The sequence below is a fragment of the Pinus tabuliformis genome, chromosome J (genome assembly GCF_031772625.1).
Source record: "Pinus tabuliformis cultivar Carrire ecotype Pingquan chromosome J, CPIR1, whole genome shotgun sequence".
Classification (NCBI taxonomy): Eukaryota; Viridiplantae; Streptophyta; class Pinopsida; order Pinales; family Pinaceae; genus Pinus; species Pinus tabuliformis.
In genome coordinates, this window is record NC_142295.1 from 171,334,923 (window position 1) to 171,342,201 (window position 7,279).

Sequence of the window (7,279 nt, forward strand, 5' to 3'; positions counted from 1 at the left end):
GTAACAGCTATATTTGAACAATAATATTTAAATTATGATATTAATTTATTAATATATTAAAAACAAATATTATTAAGTAACGACTATATTAAACAACTAGTTTCAAAAACTAGTCGTTACTTAATAATATTTGTTTTTAATATATTAATAAATTAATATCATAATTTAAATATTATTGTTCAAATATAGTTGTTACCTGAAATTTTGGTCTCTACATTGCTCTCTATTTAAGCCTTTGCCATGGTCTATCGCTTCATCTAGTCATGATGTGAACCACACTTGTTGGTTCGAAACGCATCGGCCAAAAATTTATCTTATGTGATTTCTACCGAAAGACTTTGCTTAATTCATTATGGATCACAGAAGCCTAAATACAAAACCCTAACTGAAAACACCAATCATATTGTGTTGTCAACAATTGAAAGCAAACCCTAACTATTGATAACTGGAAAGAAAACCCTAGTTATTGGAAATTAAATAAAAAACCTTAGCTATGAACAATTCACAGGAGCTTCAATGGGGGAGAAATACCATACCACATGTGTTCATATTGGGGGATATATATTGAGGAAAAAATGACATAATATATTGAGCATATAATAGGGGGTAAAGGGCTTTTATATTGACTGGTATAAAAAATGGAGCTCAAAGTTAATGAAAAAGTATAAAGGAGTATAACAAATGTTAATGACAAAATGGATACCTACAATATCTACTGAGCATAGGGGTTTATTAAATTGGGAAGGTGTATTGGGTTTGTCTTGGTAGGTGGTTAAATTATGTGATTTTTAGAGGTATTTTCCAATATGTAGTCAAATTAAGGGTATTGTTTAGTATCCCACGAATGCACGTGATATGTCAGAAGTTCAATGAGTGAAGCCCCCATGGGACAATTAAAAAAAGAAAACCCTAATTATCAAACTGTAAACCCTAGCTACTAATTAGTTGGAAATATGAACATTCACTTTTAACTTCAAGGTAAATATTATCTTAATAAGATAATGAACAAAAGAGTTAAAAGTCTGAGCAATCCGCACACTTTCAAAGAAAATATGGAATCGCTTCCCACATGATGCAAAATACCAAACAATGAAATGCATTAATAAATTTGCACTTTGTCCTATAATTAACCATCTCTATGTAGAGTCCATAAGAATAGGAAAATATTACAAATCTTCTCAAAATAAGAGTATGATATTGATGCAAACAAACCATATCTTCCGTCAGACTTGTACTCAATTATCCTCTGCATAAGATTCACACCTTAATATAAATAAACTTACAATATCAATCAAATAGACTCTGGAGATAATGTGGTAGCATTGTTCATAAAATTATATGAGAGATATACATTAACGAAGTACTCTGCGATTCTAAAATGTGTGAACTATCATTTACTGAGAAGAGAAACTACCATATTTTCCTCACAAACAATCTTTTTGACTTGAATCTTAACATGTATCATAAAAGGTGGAAAATGCTTAAGTTGCATTGCCACCACGGTTGTGAAGTCTTCAAAACATGCACAAATGTAAAAGGATTGAAGGTTAGCACCACCAAGTTTGTAGTGTAAGTTCCAACACATCACTTGTTATAAAAAGTCTCATAAACCCGATATGTATAGGTTTCATTCTATTGTGAGTCCCGAGGATGTGGTCCAACGGCTAGGTGGGGAGTTTGGTCCCCATATTTCTTGTGGTCCAATCCTGGGTAGGACTATGTATGACTAAGAGCTACTCCAGGTGTGATTTCTTCATTTAAAAAAAAAAAGTTATATTTAGGTGTGATAGCATTACAGACCCGCAGTTTACAATTCAACTGAACCAACAATCTCTTTACAACTCAAGCTACAACAATAATACACAGATCTAATGTATATAGAGTTATAATTCATTAAAAAGTCTTCAAATCTCATTAAATATGTTGTACTCGTGTCACGGATTTTGATGAAAGACTTCAAATCTTAGAGGAATTGACATTCCTCTATATATCTATTCAACAAAATATTCTAGATCATAGCCAAAGATCAAATCATAAGAGATAAGTTTATGAAATAGATAAGTTGTACCAATTATTTAGATAAGAAACATCCACCAAAAAAACATTTCGCGTATACAGTGATAACATTTCTAGGTCTCTAAATGTGAAGCAAGCATGAGTTAAATAATATATGTAAAGAACAAGTATAGAAATTTCCACACAATAAACTTATAGATCTAGGAGAAAAACTAGAGATTGACATAAAAAAATCAGATATAAAGATATCCTATTTGAAATGAACAAAAATAGAGGATCAACGAGCTAGATTTGTGGGCCGAACTAATCTTGTCCCCTCTGCAAAAAAAAATTAACTCACTAAGTGCATGAATGAATTAAATGGACCCTGACATGAGTATTGTGTTAAAGGATGCCTAGTATTCTAAATGGTGAACAAGATCTCAGGGTTCCAGCACCCAAAGGGAGACTGCCTCCGAAATTCAAACCAACAATACAACTCTACAATAATACCACCTGCTTCCTTGCACAGGGCCATGGTTTCGCTTTTTATAAATTTTACAATTACATAATGGGACTTGAACTATCCAAATCTAGTAAAAACTAAATGAGAGGAGATCATAATAGTTTTCCATTGAAAGGAAGTCTAGTACAACCATTAGCTAATCAAGGAGATCCAAATCTGATGCATGAATTTTTAAAATCTAGGCATGATCCTGAAATTCTAGAAAATTATGTTTTTTTTTACAAATCTACCTAAAATAACCATTCGTATCTCCCAGACCATGGCGAATTTTGGAAAACAACCTATAATTAACTATATTTACCATACTAGGAACAAAACCCATGTCGTGAAATTTTTAGATTCACCCTCATATGTACGCAAATCAACAAGGAAGTTGGTAATTTGAAAATTGCTATGAAGTTGGGGCAGACACATTAATTGGCTTCTAGATATCCACACATGTGACCTAGGTGTGTTTTGACTCATGTGGTAACATGAAAACATGACTGTGGACACAAATCATGTCCTGAATTTCTCCCATAAGTATGCCAATATGTCAAACTATAAACGGGTGCAAGGTCAGGCCAAAAATTTGTTATATGACCCTGTCTGGTCCTTCCTCAATTTTTTGGTGCATGAGAACCTAGGCACAGTTAAAATAACACAAGAACCATCATTAATAACAATTTTGAGGTAAGTCTTATTGAAACAAAGGGAATATGTAAAATAATAAACAGTTACCTAATCATGCTCTAGATTTATGATAATAGCCCAACAATTGTGCAAAAAATGATAGTAATAATAATGAAAATCATGAGTAATCATAGGGCGAAAAGGTGAATTAAGTATGACGATTTTGGCGCCTGAAAAAACTAACGATATTTGAGAGTGTTATGTGAGAAGCATAACAAATTATCGTCATCAACACTCCCCACTACCATCTTTCTTGGTCTTGCCACTACCACCACTTCCTTCTTGTCCCTCCCTTATTTCTCACCCCATCATTATTTTCCCCTTTGTATATGTCTTTATCCATCTTCCATGGGATGATCTCCACATGATTCCTCATCTTTCTACATAGGTATACCACCAACTTATTCGGATCCATTATTCCCTTGACACTCACCTTATGATTCTTCACATTGCAGTCTTATGCAAATGATGTGCCAACCCATGGGATGTCGTAATCAAAATATCTCATTGTTTATACTTTAGTGGACCAAGGTGGCATGGGGGAGAAAAGGGGAGTGAAGTATGGGGGCATGGGGGAAGGGTAGGAGGAAGAGAAAGGGATACATGAGGAGAAAGCATGGTTAGGATGGACGGGAAAAGGGAGAGAACATAATCCCAAAACATTCTTGGGTACACCATCATGATGAGTCTTCTACTTGTTGCTTGATAACATATATTAAGCTTGTTAACACTATAAATTTTATGCCAATCATTATGGTGAAAAAAATGTTCATGATTTCCCATGTATAATGAAACAATTTGGAAAACAAATGGATTCAATTAATACTATCACATGCACATTAGTAGAGGATGGTGAATGTCGATAAGGATCAACATTTTTCAATAGTAGAAACATTTTTCTTTTGCTAACAAAACATCTTTCATCTTCCAAGCATAAATACATCACTAATCTCATAATCAATAATCTAACAACTAAATTATTGGATAGTGGAGATTGAAATAAGACATCATTATTGAATCTATCCCCGTCGTCCACTCTTGAAACTTCCATCATATTTCCAAACTAGGAATGCTATATGTAAAATAAAAATTTTGGACACTCTCATTTTTTTGCCCCTTTCCATTAACCCATTGAAATCGTAAATTTTGATTGTACAATAATATTTAGCAACTTACCTCACTACACTTGGATGATCAAGATCTTTTATTACAAGCCTATGATTTGTCATCTTTAAATAGAATGTGAAATACCAAAACTTGACAAAAGCATTTACAAAAGCTATGAATAGAAAGAAATGACAACAAATAAAATAAAAGAACACAACGAGATTGATAACGAAGTTCACTTGGTGTGGGCTACGTCTCCAAGTCCGCTTCCAATGCAGAGGCCTCTTCAATTATGGTGCAAAATAACCCAAATTACATCTAAGTCCTCAATCTCAGTAGTTGGATCTTTATTTTGCAGTTGTACAAAAGTCTTAAGAAAGCCTTTTTTATGATCTCCAAAGGGGCATACAATGAGTGAATCATTACATATATAGTGATAAACACGCAAAAAAACTAAAGGAACTCGACTTATTTCTCATAACCACAACTTGTAACGTAATGGCTAAATCTTTTGATATATAAAACTTTGGGGGTCCAATAGTCTCGAGGTTGAACATACAAGTTGCCGACCTTATCCTGTAATAGTTGCAGGGTTATGTTTAAATATAAACATTTTTTTTATTTGATTAACGACCCTGCATATAGTATTAACCATATTTTATAATGACCCACATGCATATATGGTTATAATATTATAATCACTTGTATTGTATTAGCAGATGTGTAATGGTTATTAAATGAGGTTGCGGGGTCGAGCCTGCAGCCTTCCCTTATATGGAATCAGTTGAAACAAAAAATTTAAGTATAGAATTTTCTACTCATATTTCAATTACCCGTGCATGGCCCATTGATAAATCACTTGGATTATATGTTGGTGGATGCAGGGTAAAACCCCATTGGCTCCACCAACATGCCATTTTTAAACAATGCAATTACATCTATTCACTAGTAGTTGTGGGTTTACGTCTCGAGCATCCTTGGCCGTTCCTAGTCTTCCACGTGGAAGCCACTGGTTGGTCCACCTTTCACCTCGTTAGTAGCCTAATCAATGCCCAATCAACATCCATGTCCTCATATGTCTGTCATGTGTTAACCACGCATGATTCCACTTGTCCTACCATGTGGTTTCACATCAATGCCTATGTCACGCTACCACATCATTGTCTCTACCACATGACTTGTACAACCTCGCACATCTCACCTTAAGGTGTTGTCACATGGCCTTTCCTAGTCTTCCACGTGGCAGCCACTGATTGGTCCACCTTTCACCTCGTTAGTAGCATAATCAATGCCCAATCAACAACCATGTCCTCATATGTTTGTCACATGTTAACCACGCAGGATTCCACCTGTCGTGCCATGTGGTGCCAAATCAATGCCTATGTCATGCTACCATATCATTGTCTCTACCACATGACTTGTACAACCTGCCACGTCTCACCTTAAGGGGTTGTCACGTGTCATCTTTGTCCTTTTTTTCCTATTGTCACAAAACTTTAGAACACGATAACTTTATCATAGAAAGTATGTTTGAGCCTATTCAAGTTGCACTGGAACCATCTCATCGAGCTCTTTGACATGACATTTTCGTCATGATTTGAGACTATTGAATTTTGAGGCATCTTGGATCCTCTGAGATCAATTCTCCCCATTGGGAAGCTTTTGGACCACTAAAAGTTAAATTACTTAACAAATAGGTGATGGTTTTTCTCCCTCACTTTCCCCATCTCGATGCACTATGCTTTGTTTTGATTCATTCCTTTAAGGCCCACTCAAAGATATTCCACATTTCCTCATCTTGAAGTCCGTGTCTTGTTGTCTAGAATGGCATCTTCTTGCAATTCATCAGATACTAAGGAGAAAAATCATTGATGGAGGGAACTTGAATATTCATCATGATCTAGGATCATTGGAGGTTCATATAGTTTCAAGTTCTCCACATTCACAATTGAATACATCTTCCATGTAAGGTGGTAGATATAAGTAGAAAGCATTAGTGTCAATCTTCTCCAAATTAGTAAAGGGCCATATCAAATTGGATTGATCTTCTTACCTTCCCTCGTTAACCTATATTTGTTGATATGTAGCCAAACTCAATCACCAACTTGGACGTGATAATCCATCCTATGTTTGTCATGCCTAGCCTTGTACTAGGCTGGGCTCTTCTCCTATTCCTGCATCATTTGATGCACCAACTGCATCTTTTAAATGAATTTCTAGGCTTTATCTTCATCTCTTTTCTCGTCTAAATCAACATCTTTCCCAAAAATCAAATTCAATGGATAATTTGGCAGGTACCTAAAATAAGTTTGGAATGGAGAGCTATGTGTAGAAGAATGAAATGCTTAGTTCTATTGATGTTGTACATAATGTAGTTGTTCATCTGAAATTTTAGGATGCTTACTATAGTATCCTCAGAGAAAATGTACCACAATCCTATTGACCACCTATGTTTTTGGATGAAAATAAAATATTTCACTTCAGCTTGGTGTCCATCAATCTCCACAAGCTTGACCTAAATTCTCCCAAGAAATGGGAATCTCAATATGAAATTATATAAGTGGGAAATCCAAAGTGTACCCAAATATGTTGAAATAATAAGTGTGTAGTCTATTTGGTTGTCACTTGCTTCTTACAAGGCATAAAAATACACATTTTGATGAACCTATCCATAACTACATACAAGTAACCATTACCTCTTTTGGACATAGGAAAACCTCCTATGAAATCCATAGAGATGTTTTCCCATGGATGAGAAGGAACTGTAAGAGGTGTATATAGACCCAATTTTCTCGTAGTGGGTTTTCTAATGGTACACAATACAAACCCTTTTACATAAATGGATATCATTTCCCTCATTCGAGACCAATAACAAAATCTCTGTAAATGAGAAACAATCTTTCCTACACCAAAATTCCCTAAAATATGAGAAGTGTGAGCTTCTTTGATTACATGCATTCTTTCATCCTCTTAAATACA